The sequence below is a fragment of the Nothobranchius furzeri genome, chromosome 13, assembly GCF_043380555.1.
Source record: "Nothobranchius furzeri strain GRZ-AD chromosome 13, NfurGRZ-RIMD1, whole genome shotgun sequence".
NCBI classification, from domain to species: Eukaryota; Metazoa; Chordata; class Actinopteri; order Cyprinodontiformes; family Nothobranchiidae; genus Nothobranchius; species Nothobranchius furzeri.
In genome coordinates, this window is record NC_091753.1 from 57,992,417 (window position 1) to 58,004,921 (window position 12,505).

At 43.1% G+C, this 12,505-nt stretch overlaps 1 protein-coding gene across 1 annotated transcript in view; it reads left to right on the top strand.

The window, feature by feature from the left end:
- Positions 1 to 2,932: 2,932 nt before the first annotated feature.
- The window catches only part of si:cabz01090165.1 (leucine-rich repeat and fibronectin type III domain-containing protein 1-like protein), a gene marked incomplete in the record, with an annotated part of 417,649 nt that continues 408,076 nt past the window's right edge, over positions 2,933 to 12,505 (top strand). Inside the window, 1 exon segment of the mRNA XM_070543681.1 lies at positions 2,933 to 4,281.

The window sequence follows — 12,505 nt, forward strand, 5'->3', positions numbered from 1 at the left end:
AAGGTGGACAGAAGCATGTCTTCTCCTACTACCGACCTATATCCCTTCTGTCACAATTCTCTAAAATATTAGAAAAACTATATTTTACCAGATTGGACACATTCCTGAACAAAGAGAATATCTTAAATGACAGTCAGTATGGGTTTAGACCAATCGCTCAACTTTAATGGCACTAATGGAATTAACAGAAGAAATATTGGAAGCCATTGAGCTAAAAAAGCATTCGATACAGTAGATCACGACATTCTTCTAAAAAAACTTAAATATGGCAGAACAGCCCTAAAATGGATAAGGAGTTATTTACATGACAGGAAACAGTATGTTCAAATAAACAACATCAAATCCAATCTGGATAATATTACTTGTGGAGTACCACAAGGGGGGATATTAGGCCCTAAACTATTTATTATTTATATAAATGATATCGTCTCAACATCTAATATGTTAAAGTGTATCTTATTTGCTGATGACACAACTTTTTATTATTCAGGAGACGATTTTGATGAAATGATAGAAGTGATACAGAGTTGGAAAAAATCAAATTATGGTTCGACGGAAATAAGCTTCAATTGAACACAGATAAATTATATTTTATGATATTCAGTAATAAAAAGTTGAATATAAAAACATTAATACAATTAGACAAAATCTGTATTAAAAGAGTAAAGGAAGTTACATTTTTGGGAGTCATCACTGATGAGGATTTATCTTGGAAACCACATATTACACAGAGTGAAATGGTCACTAGATGACAAATCCCTATATTTATTATACAATTCATTGATCCTACCATACTTGATCTACTTTGTTGAAATTTGGGGAATAACATATAAAACCTATACACATTCAGTTTTTATCCTACAAAAAAAGCAATGAGAATTATAACAAGAAGCAAATTATAGAGATCCATCCAACCAATTATTTATGAAATTAAAAACATTAAAATTTAAGACCTAGTAGATTATACTATTTTGAAATGCATGCATAAAATCGACAAAAAGCACCTTCCAACAAATGTGATTATAAGATTTATGGAAAGAAAGAGTAGTTATGATTTGAAAGGTAATAAAATATACACAATACCAAAACAGAGGATAACTATAAAGGAACGTTGTGTGTTATTTATGGAGTCAAAATGTGGAATAAATGAAGTACCGAAATCAAGAATACCAAAGCAATATATACCTTTAATGACCATATCAAAAATGAAATGCTTAGCTTATATGATGCTATGAGATAGACGTATTTATGAAGTGGAGAGAATGAAAGGGAAAACACACATTTACGTTCTACTTTGTTTCTTTTTAGCTTCTTTTTTTTGTGTTTTATTTTGCATTATTTGTTTTCTCCTTTCATTAATATAAGAAGAAAACCATTTTTTGTGCCAAAGTTAAAACTGTAAACAGGGCCAGACATTTTTTTAACTACAATAACTTTTTGTATTTGTATTTATTTTGGTTACGGGGAACAGATAGCATAAGTTTTGCTTCTTTCTGTTCCTTTTTTCATTTTTTGTTTTCGCAAACCTGTTTTGTGTTTTGTTTTTAATTGTGAATAAATAAAAATAAACTTGAAAAGAAACATATTTCTTGGATGAGATGGTGTTACCAGAGAAATCAGGTTTTCTTTTTGAACAACAAATGTGGGAGTTTCCGGTGTTCGTAAGGAGTGCCCGCTTGTGAGTGTTTTCTTTTGCTCTGCTGTTGCATCTCTTGAGAAGTTGTGGACATTCAAAGCCTTATTTGACTTATTTTGTTGAAGCACAAATGTCCAAAATTTAAACAGAGATTTGGCTAACAGCAGTTTAATGTTTCACTTTTACACACTTCATGTCTTTCTTTACTAAATATTTCCTCCAATTCAACTGAAGTTTATTTATAAAGCACTTTGCTAAAACGTGGTGTACAGTGATGCTGGAATGCTCTTATAGGGAACATTTGGATAATTCATTAAACAAACATGTAGCGATAGCTAGTAGCCTGTTCAGTGAAATCCTAAATAAAGCTGACAAAGAAGGTTTTATTTATCATTATTCATAAATGCACAATAGACGTGTCAGCGTCAAATGTCCATGTAGGTGCTGATGTCATCAGGGTTGATGCAAGATCTGATGTTTTTGTTTCATATGAAAGATATCAGCTAATGTGTAGCAGTGTATTTTCATCTCGCTTGACTAAATCAGGTGAACATGAATCAAGAGCATTCAAGTGGTTCGACACACACACACACACACACACACACACACACACACACACACACACATACACACACACACACACACACACACACACACACACACACACACACACACACATAGACATTTTATGACCCTTTACATCATGTTTGTGTCTAAGGACCAACACCGTTAGAGTCAGAGGTCAGCGACCACAACAGAAGTGATTTCTTTTCCTTTTTAAGTCTAAAATTGAATTTGGCAACAAAAGATTCCTAACATTAGAAAAAAAACATAAGTTGAATAAAAATGTTAAAACGAGTCAGTGAACTGTGGCTAAAGAGACAACATTCCCTTTAAGATGAGGCAGAACAGTTGGGACTCGTTTTGGAGTCCTGAGGATTTTGTTGTCAGCATCTAAAGTTTAGCAGCCAATTACTTCCTGCTTTAGATGCGGCGCATCTGCTGAGACCAGCAACACCCCATAATCAGCTGACCGGGTCCATCACTAATCCGCTGAAATAAGATGAGTTATCTGACACGTGAGCGTTCTCGTTGGTCAGCGTGCAGGTGAACGCAGGGACAGAGTTCTGGAGTCTTGGGGGTGTGATAGAAAGTGGTTCTGATCTGGATTCGGACCCGTCAGACCCGGGTCCCCATCAGACCTGAGATATGAGATATGGAGCGTAATATGGGTGTGTCCGCACCCCCCCCCCCTCCCCCTCCCTCCCTCCCTCCCTCCCTCCCTCCCTCACACACACACCCCTCGCGCAGCCATCAGCAGTCCTCGTGCGCGCACAGCCGCCTCCAACCTGCGGGCAGCACGCGCAGGAATCTGAATTTCAAACTTGTGAAAAATCATCTGGAAGGCTCGGACTGAGAGGGATGGAGACGAGGGGGGGTTGACCGGACGGAGGGTGTGACGCCTCGGAGCCGTAGCGAGGATTATCCCGGTCTGCCACGGTGGGCTCGTTCCGTTTCTGCAAAAAGGCGACTTTCAGTGTGCAGCGGGTCTGCGAGCCTCCTGCGGCGAAGTCTCCTCTGGTTTAAAGTTCATCTTTTCCTTTGGCTGCGCGTTAATCTCCTTCCATAAACCCGTTTTTGGGATTATCGCTGATTTTGTGTGAATTATCCAGTCTGCGGTACTGATAACGGAGGAGGGAGCTGGACACCGCCCGGACGGCTGCTACGGCTCCACCGGAGCAGGATTTCACCGTCCCTGTGGGCCAAGAATTAAACAGCCTGCCTCCAGTCCTGCGTGGAGCCCAACGCACGGAACCGCACTCAGCACCGGAATGTTTGTGAGCAGCCGTAGAAGCTCTTGGAGGATCTGGATGAACGATAAGGTTGGATTTTCCTGAAGGACACCCTGGCCGTCGGCGGCTCCTGACTGGCGCCTGTTTGGGTTTGCGCACGGATTTCCGCACCGTGGATGGACGTTATCGGGATTAAAGCTGTTTAGCCTCCCGGCACCACTTTACTTTGCCTCATCTGGCTTTGGATCTCTCCCCGGGGACTCTTATTGGATGTCTACATGGATGGCACGAGCCTGGTACCTTTAATTGGAGTAGCATTAATTGGAGGATAGGGACGCTAACAGGAGTTTTCTCCACCGCCCTTTTTTTATCTGTTTCATTGGTGTGAACGGGAATGCGTTTCATGGCCACGCGCTGCCCAAACACCTGATCACCGGGTTCCCATCCCTCTGCTATTTATTTATTTATTTATTTGATTTCCACCCTGTCTGTGCGCGCGTCGGTTCTGTTCCGGCTTTTTTCCGCTGCCCGGTCCCACGAACACACACACACACACACACACACACACACACACACACACACACACACACACACACACACACACACACACACACATTTCGTTTCCAGAATAACTGGCCAGACAACGCATCTCCTGTGTGGATGCGGAGAAGAAGCACGCTGGAGAGGGCACCGGGAGTTGGGACAAGCTGCTGAGCCTGATCGCCTGCTCGAAAGCCTCTCGGGGCTTCTCGTTGTGATTTAACTCATCCATTAGTGCACCGACCGCGCGTGCAGGACCAGCGGATTTTGAGTAGAGGGTTCGGAAGAGCAGAGGAGCTGAGATCGATGAAGGTAAGGCTGATTGATTGACTGTTAATAAAGCAGCGTGGATGAGATGGCGGAGGACGCTCTCTCTCTCTCTCTCTCTCTCTCTCTCTCTCTCTCTCTCTCTCTCTCTCTCTCTCTCTCTCTCTCTCTCTCTCTCTCTCTCTCTCTCTCTCTCTCTCTCTCTCTCTCTGCCACGGGGATGCCAGCTCTGTGGTGCCAACAATAGTTGTATTCTTAGTTCGCAGGAAATGAATCATCTCAGTAATCTGATCAGGCTCTGCCATCACTCGCTCGGCGTGTGGTTGTGCTTTTCTGCTTTGGCACCGCTCCTGGACTCTGCAGACTGTGTTTTCTTTGGATTCCTCCAAAATCCTGCACACCGGTGGCGCGTGCGCTGTTACGTCTCCATGGTGCATCAAACCGTGAAAAGGGCTGATTGTTGCTGTTGTCTTAACTGTCATCCCTTGACAGTTTATTTTTGTGATGCAAGGGATGAGCCTCGCGTTGACGCGGGGGAATGGGACGCGCGCACGCGCGCGACAGGACGCGTGCGTTGTCTCGCGTGCAGAAGTGCAGTAACAAAAGCAATTTCAAGGATCTTTCTGCATCTGTCTCACTTTCAGCTTCCACAGCTGCCTCACCACGCAACTCCGGCTGACTGGCGTTACAGCCACATCAATTATGCAGGAGGGCATAAGATGAGAATGCTGGAGTGGAGGGGAGGTGAGACAGGGAGAGAAGAGATGAGGAGAGTGGGTGGGTGGGAGATGTGAGGAGAGATGGTAAAGGTCTCCAGAGGACAAGAAGGGTGGCAGAAGTGGGAGAGGGGACTTAATCAAGGGAAACAAAATAGTAGGAGGTCACATATTTCAGTGGAGCGGAGACGTGCTGGCATGGAAAGATGACCATCAATGCAAAATATATAAAACAGCTGCTTCATCTGGAAGGAGACAGCTGCACTGACTTCAGAGCGTCTCCATTACCGACCACCCAATGGGCAAACATCCAAGTGAAAACTAAAACAAAAGCCAATATTTTTTTGTTAAATGTTATTTATAGAGCTAGTCAGTTTACTAGAGGAGCAGCAGAGAGGAACAGGACAGAGGGACGGTGCAGTAAAAGAAGCCTGCAAGAAGCAGGGAGTGTTTAGAAATGAGGAGTAGCTCCACGCTGAGAGAGCTTCTGTTCCACAGAAAGATCTGAGGAATCGATCCAAAAATATCTTCAGACATCAGAGGAGCTGCTTGACATTCATGGATAGCTTCAAACAAGCTGATGGACCGTTCAGTACATCAGACTGTAGAGAGACTGACTTCAGAGTTGATGCCAGAACAGTGGGTGCAGGTGGTGCAGTTTCAGCACCACGGAGACATCAGACATGCTGCAAGAAATCTGATGTCAGGCATTCAGCTTCAGCACAGCACACAGCTCCAGACCAGTAGCTGTATCAAGTCAGTTTCAGCACCACGAACAGCTCCAGATCATTGGCAGCATCGAATCAGCTTCAGCACCGCAGACAGCTCTAGACCAGTAGCTGTATCAAATCGTTTTCAGCACCATGGATAGTTCTAGAGTAAACGCATTTTCACGTTAGGTTCAGCACCAAGGACAGCTACATATCATTGGCTGCATCGAGTTAGCCTTAGCACTACAGCCGGCTCCAGACAAGTTGCAGTCTCGGAACCACGGACAGTTCCAAAAAAGTAGTAGCATTTAGTCAGCTTTAGCACCACGGACAGACCCACACCCAAAACCATGTTAGGTCCAGCACCAGCTGCCTTTGCACTGGCAGCATTGGCAGCATCAAGTTAGCTTCAGCATCACAGACAGCTTTAAACATGCTTCATTGGGTTTTGACTCAAGAGGCCCGAAACAACAGGAAGATGGGCAGCTCCAACTAACCAACATTGTAAGCAAACTTCAGCACCTTGGACGGCTCTGGCTGATTCGAGCGTGAGAACAATAGATAGCTCCAGCTCAAAAGCAACATAATAGGAGCTTGGACACAGTGTACAGCTCAGGCATGCTGCATTGAGTTCTGACATGTTTCAAATGGCCATAGACAGCATCAGCTAGGTACCAGCTGGGTTGTTTCTACCTTGCAAATCTGCTCAAACCGTTTTTGTGAGTTGGAATCCATCTGTCATCAGTTTGGCAGGTGTTGAAAGTGCCAGTGGACAAGTTTTTAACAGCAAGACAGTCACTGTCAAATATGAAGCAGACAGTCAGGCAGTCAAGTAAAGGCCACGGTAAATGGGTGTGGTTCAACACACAGTTACACGACCATATAGTTCATATCAGTCTGTGAATTGTAATTTGATTATCAGTAAATACGTGTTTTGCTGGTATACTCCCGTAGGGCTGGTCAATATAGAAAAAAATCAATGAAAAATGTATATTGATTATTATCGGTGATTGTTGACAATGAGAAAAATGTACAAATATATGTTAAGCCCTGCCCCGGCCATTATGTGTCATCAGTCATGATGAATCAAGTTGGTTTTGTTACTAGACTTGGTTTTTATGGATTCTCTGCAAATTTTGCAAATGGCTGTTCAGATTGTTTTTTTTATTTATTTTTTTTTTATTTTTTTGGTCAGACATGTAAAAACCCCAATTATTGCTGTGCTGATGAACTACTCTAACCTTTTTTGGGGGGATGTTTCCTCCACTTCTTTTTGCTGTGACGTCCTGTTTAAGCCACATATGGTCTGTTTATGTTTGGGGAGACTTGGTGACGGGGCATGCCTGGTTCTGTGTTTTTGATTGGTTGCTGAAGATACCATACCTCATACCATACCATTTTTATTCATAAAGCGCTTTTAACATGGCATTACAGCCAACCAAAGTGCTGCACATACAAAAATTTAATAGTCACATCATAAAAACAATCTACAAAATTGTACAACCAAACAAGCTGTGGCCATAATAGAGGTAGTTCTGAATGACTTTAGCTGGATGTTTGGGGTCACTCACTTTGCATCTCGCAAATTAATGAAAACAAATAATCTTTATTTATATTTCTGAAAGCATTATTCGTCAACAGTGTTTTTCCTCACCTGCGTAAAACAGCACCGTATTGTATTTGGAAATGTTGCATTTTTGTAAACCACCAGCTGGATGTGAACACACAGATAAAGATGGTTCTGACTAGCTGATATGTGAGGGCGATATGAGGTAATGGGGACATCGCTCTGGTTTACGAGACTATTAGATGGAAGTACAGACGGCTTACCGTTCACACTCTTCCTCCTACAGCAAACAAAAGGCTGACTGTTTCCTAAGAGCACCCAGCTGGAACCTCAGCAAACAGAAATCAGACATGAGAAGTTGAACCAAGAGTTAATGCAGCCGGAGTGATGTGTGCTAATGCAGCTGCAGACTTCTAGTGACTGTTTTATACGTGAAGTATTACAATGTGCTTCACATCCCATTAGCAGAGAAAGAGGCTGCGAGTTTCCACCTCCACACTTTCCCTTGCCTTTGATGCGTTCCCCTTCTTCTCCTACCGGTGACACTTTTGCGGCTCTATTTTCTCCCTCTCCGACACCACAGAAGGCTTTGTAAACACGTTCAAGTTGAAAACGTGAGTCATCACAAAAGTTTTGACTGATTAAACTGGGAAGGTGCAAATAGACATGCAGATAAAACTTTTAAACCATCTAATGGAAAATGAAATCTTCACAGTAACTCCTAAAATGTGGATTCAAGAGTTTTGACTGAAGATTTGAGGATTTTAACAGAAACACAAACTTTGCATCAGAATTTTTTCATTTGCTGTAAAACAACTGTGTCGTTTCTAGCATGTTTAATAATACAATTATACATCTTGCTGGTTAAACTCATCACAAATGAAAACATTTATCTTTAGTTGGCTTCTGCTCTGTGAACCAGATTTCACCTCTCCAGGCTGCCATGCAGAAGTCTTTATTTTAACTATAAATTTAGATCATAACGGAGACCGCTTCTGTCTCTTGAGGCTCTTGTTTAAGCTTAATTTACTCATTACCATGTGGAAAATGTTACATAACAACTACCCCTAAAAGAAAAACCAGACAAGAGGCTGTCAGAATCATCCAGGTTGGAATTGTGGTGGAGAATCAGCATCCTGTTTGAGAGAAGAGTTAATCTGTTGTTTAATCTCACAGCCTGGAGTTTTACCCCCAATCCCTCCATCCACAGCACTCACCCATCTGTGTCCTCATCCATCTGTCCATCTACCCAGGCAGCACACTTGCCTCGTCTGACCTCTCTTAGTGCTCTGTTTCTCTCTTTTGTCCTCGCTCTATTCCCTCCTTGTTGGTTGTGGTGCACGTGTACTGTCTCCCACCAGATATTACATTATTTAACCCCTAAACACACCAGCAGTCATCCCAGCCTCGTCTGGAGGCGTCCCACCGCTGTCTCCTAATCAGGAGGTTTCAGTTCCACCCTACTCTCACCTACTCTCCAACTGCTGTGTGTTGTTTACTGTTGTTTTTTCATTCAGCTTCGTTGTGCCAACCCAGCAGGAATGCTAACACCGCTACTGCAGCATAAATAAGCACCTGATTTACAGTCGCTGAGAAATAACCATTTAATGAACCATTTCGTATGTATCTCAGTTGCTTGTTGTGTGCTTGTCCCAAGAACACTTCTCTGGTTTGTAAATCAACAACTAAAGAATATTCTGACGAGTGAAGAAAGAAAAGAAAATTTGATTTCACAAACAAACTCTAAATATTGAACACAGTTAGGCGTCTTCACTCGCGAGGCTGAAGGTCCTGGAGTAAAACATGTTTTCAACCATGAATTCTCTCCTTGCTGTGTGTTCACCTTTTTATCACCTTAACTCGTTCACTGCCAATGACGACTAAAGTCGTCATTTGCATTTTTTTACTGTTTGAGCATCGGAACGAGCCCCCGCGCTGAGAGAACAAACATCTCAGCCCTGATGCCGATCTTCATCCGCATACGTCACAGATCACGTGATCAGGAAGCAACACATCCATGTGTTAGGAGATCGCTTTGAGCCGTTCCTGTAAAAAAAGTGAGGCACGAACCGGAAAAGCGTCTGCCGATCACAATTCAACAACAGATTATGAAAGAACGGATAACGCTCGAAACACGCGGCTTCTTCCTGATGTAAGCAGTGAGTCTCCGCTTTGTTTTGGTTGTTTTGGTGTCGACATCATGCTAGCGCGCAACGTTCTGTGACTCTTAAAAAAACAGTAAAAACGGTGAGAAACGCTGGCAGCGAAGGCCGTTAGCGATCAGGAAATGGCTGGCAGTGAATGAGTTAATCTAAATGGTGAAATGTCTCCTCGGCCTTCGTTGGTGTCTACAGGAACGGTCCATCACTAAATCACACAAATGAGCTGTGAAGATGAGCTAAAACATGCAAGAGGTGTGTGATGGAAGCAGACTGCAGCGCTACCCCATGTCAGCTCCACTTTACTATAGGGACCAGTCTGGATACTCTCAAGCTGCAAGTGCGGTATTCTGGCTACAGGGGACGGTGGGGTCTGAGTGACATTTCATCAACCCTGTGAAGGGTCATTTTAGCACACACTGGCTCAAGAAACGGATTTGAAAACAAGAAAGTTGCATAGTGTGCCTTTAATGAGTCGATCAGAGCTATAAGCACAAGTTAACAGCAAGAGAGCAATCAACTGCACTTCCTCTATGCATGTAATAAGTGTAGAAAGTTCTCCCTACTATAAAACACCCAAGGTTGCTAACACCAGATGTAACAATGTTTTTATCAATTTATCTACTTAATGCGTGTGACTCATCTTTGCTCGTCATCTAGAGTCTTCTGGTACTGATCCGTGACTGGCAACAGTCCCGAAACTCCCAGAACGGGAACGTTTTGTTTAGGAAAATGGACCACAGTACCCACCTAACCACAGGATGTTGTTCTTACGTCCTTCTTACATGTTGCCCCTTTAAAAATATGTTCAAGAGTTTAATAAACTAGTCTAAACACCGTATTCTAAAACCGTTATCCAGGAAAATGTCAGTGACCATTTCAGTTTTTACAACCATAGTAGGAACGCTGGCTGCAGACTCGTGTTTCCTGATCATTTGCTGGTTCTTTTTTTAGCTCGATGCTGTAATTCCTACTAACAGTCTCACTCACAAGTCACATCTACAGTGAAAACGTGTTAATTAATTATCCGCCGTGCGATTTAGCTCGAGTTTATTTATTTATTTATTTATTTGCGCATTCTTTTCTCACAACGCTTTTCAGAAATAGACCACACACATTTGTTCCACATAGCTGCCCCAGGAAGGGACTGCAGTTCCTTTTCTTTGTCCCGCTGGTAGGAAATTCTCCAGCGGTGAAGAGACGACCGAGCTGGAAACCCAGGAGACTTGTTTATGTCAACGTGTCAGAGTTTAGTTCTGTTGTTTTTGTTTATCGTGGAACACAACCGCCGCTTTAAACTGGAGCTAAACGCTCAGGAGCATGGCCTCTGAGGTGGAGAGGTGTCACGCAGAAAGAAGACCCAGAACGCTGGCTTTGATCCAGACAAATCGAACTGAATATGGTGAAAAAGATGCAAAAGGTAGCAAAAGGAATAAGGAAAACCCGACCAGTAACCACGCGGAGGAGTGATGAGCGGAAGTCAGATATGAAACATGAAGGAAGAAAAACAGATAAAACTAAAAGAAGCTAATGTAATGAGTGTTAATTACATTTATAGTAACAGTATAAATGTATTTTCATTACTGAAATCATGGACGTAATCTTTACTTCAGAAGTGGGGGGGGGGGGGGTATCTTTACAGTATGCTTTAATGGGAAACAGGCTTCAACACAAATGGTTGTTTTCCGCTTGGTCCTAGAGCTCAACCAGTGTCAATTTAAAATAGCGTAATATTGTTTTTGGATGGTAAAAAGTGCAGGGGTCAAACCTTGACTTTGGAAAAAGTGGGGGGGACATGCCCCCCCTGTCCCCCCCCCAAAAAATTACGTCCATGACTGAAATGACTTATTATGCTTTGGGTAATAACAAGAATTATTATTTATGATAATCAGTAATGTGTGTTCATGAAAACCAGACGGTCATTTGCACGTTGACCACCTCATACAGAGGGCTGAATCCAGGGTAAAGGTTAAGCACCTCACATGTCTTCACTCCATAACATCAGGCTTTCTGACGCGGGGGTGTGGGTGGGGTGGGGTGGGGGTGGGCGTGCTCTGAGGTTTTGTTAAAACCAAATCTCCGCAGCTCTAAGTCAGTTCTTGAACCGTACCAGAGGACGAGGGACGGCCGCCCAAGCCTCTACGAAGCTTTCTGTCACGCCGATAGAATCGCTCCGAATAAACGCACCTGTTTCCAGCTGACGCAAAACTCCTACAGAGCTATTTGATTTAGTTTGATCAGCCGTGTGACCCACGGAGACATCTCAGGACCAATTCGAGACAAACCGAGGTCCTTCTACCAAACTCGTGCCCAGAGGAAAAAATTCTCCAGCTGACATCTCGGATCCCCGGAGGGTCTCCTGAACTGGGTAAGGTAGACATTGTCCGACATTGTGCTCCTTCACCACGTTACGCCAATGAAACAATTAAAACTTCAAACGTAAAACAAACGAAAGCAACAGAACAAATTATTACTGTAAGGATTGCTCATGAATACACAACGACCTGGATAACTCCAGTAGCGACGGAGGACTGGATTCTAATGTTCTCTGCTGTTCTGGCAGGTAAGAGATGTTGTTAGACCCACAAGCCTCCCAGGACGCAGAAGTCCACTAGGAAGGTCAATTTGCAGTTTTATATTTAATTTTTTTATTTATTTATTGAGAACCTCATTAGCTCACAACATTGTGTGGAGCTATTCTTCCTGAGGTCTCTTCCAGTTTCATTACAAATATTTCACAACCCCCCCCCCCCCCCACACCACCACCACCACCACCACACACACACACACACACACACACACACACACACACACACCCACACCCAACAACAACAAACCCCAGGCGCTCATTATAACCGTACTAGCTCCATTGCAATAATGAAACACCAGTAAGTCACCACACACTTCAGCGTTCATGACAAATCTAAATAAGTAAATATGGAGAGTTTACACAGAGCAATAAATAAATATATCCAAGAATCAAAAATCATATCACATCACTTCCATAACACACAAAAACTATAGAAGCTGTCACATTTACAATTCACTGTGCAAAATTTACTGTTGTGTAAACAAAAGTGAGCGCCGTCATGGCTGCTCTCGCGGTCTGCCTGTATC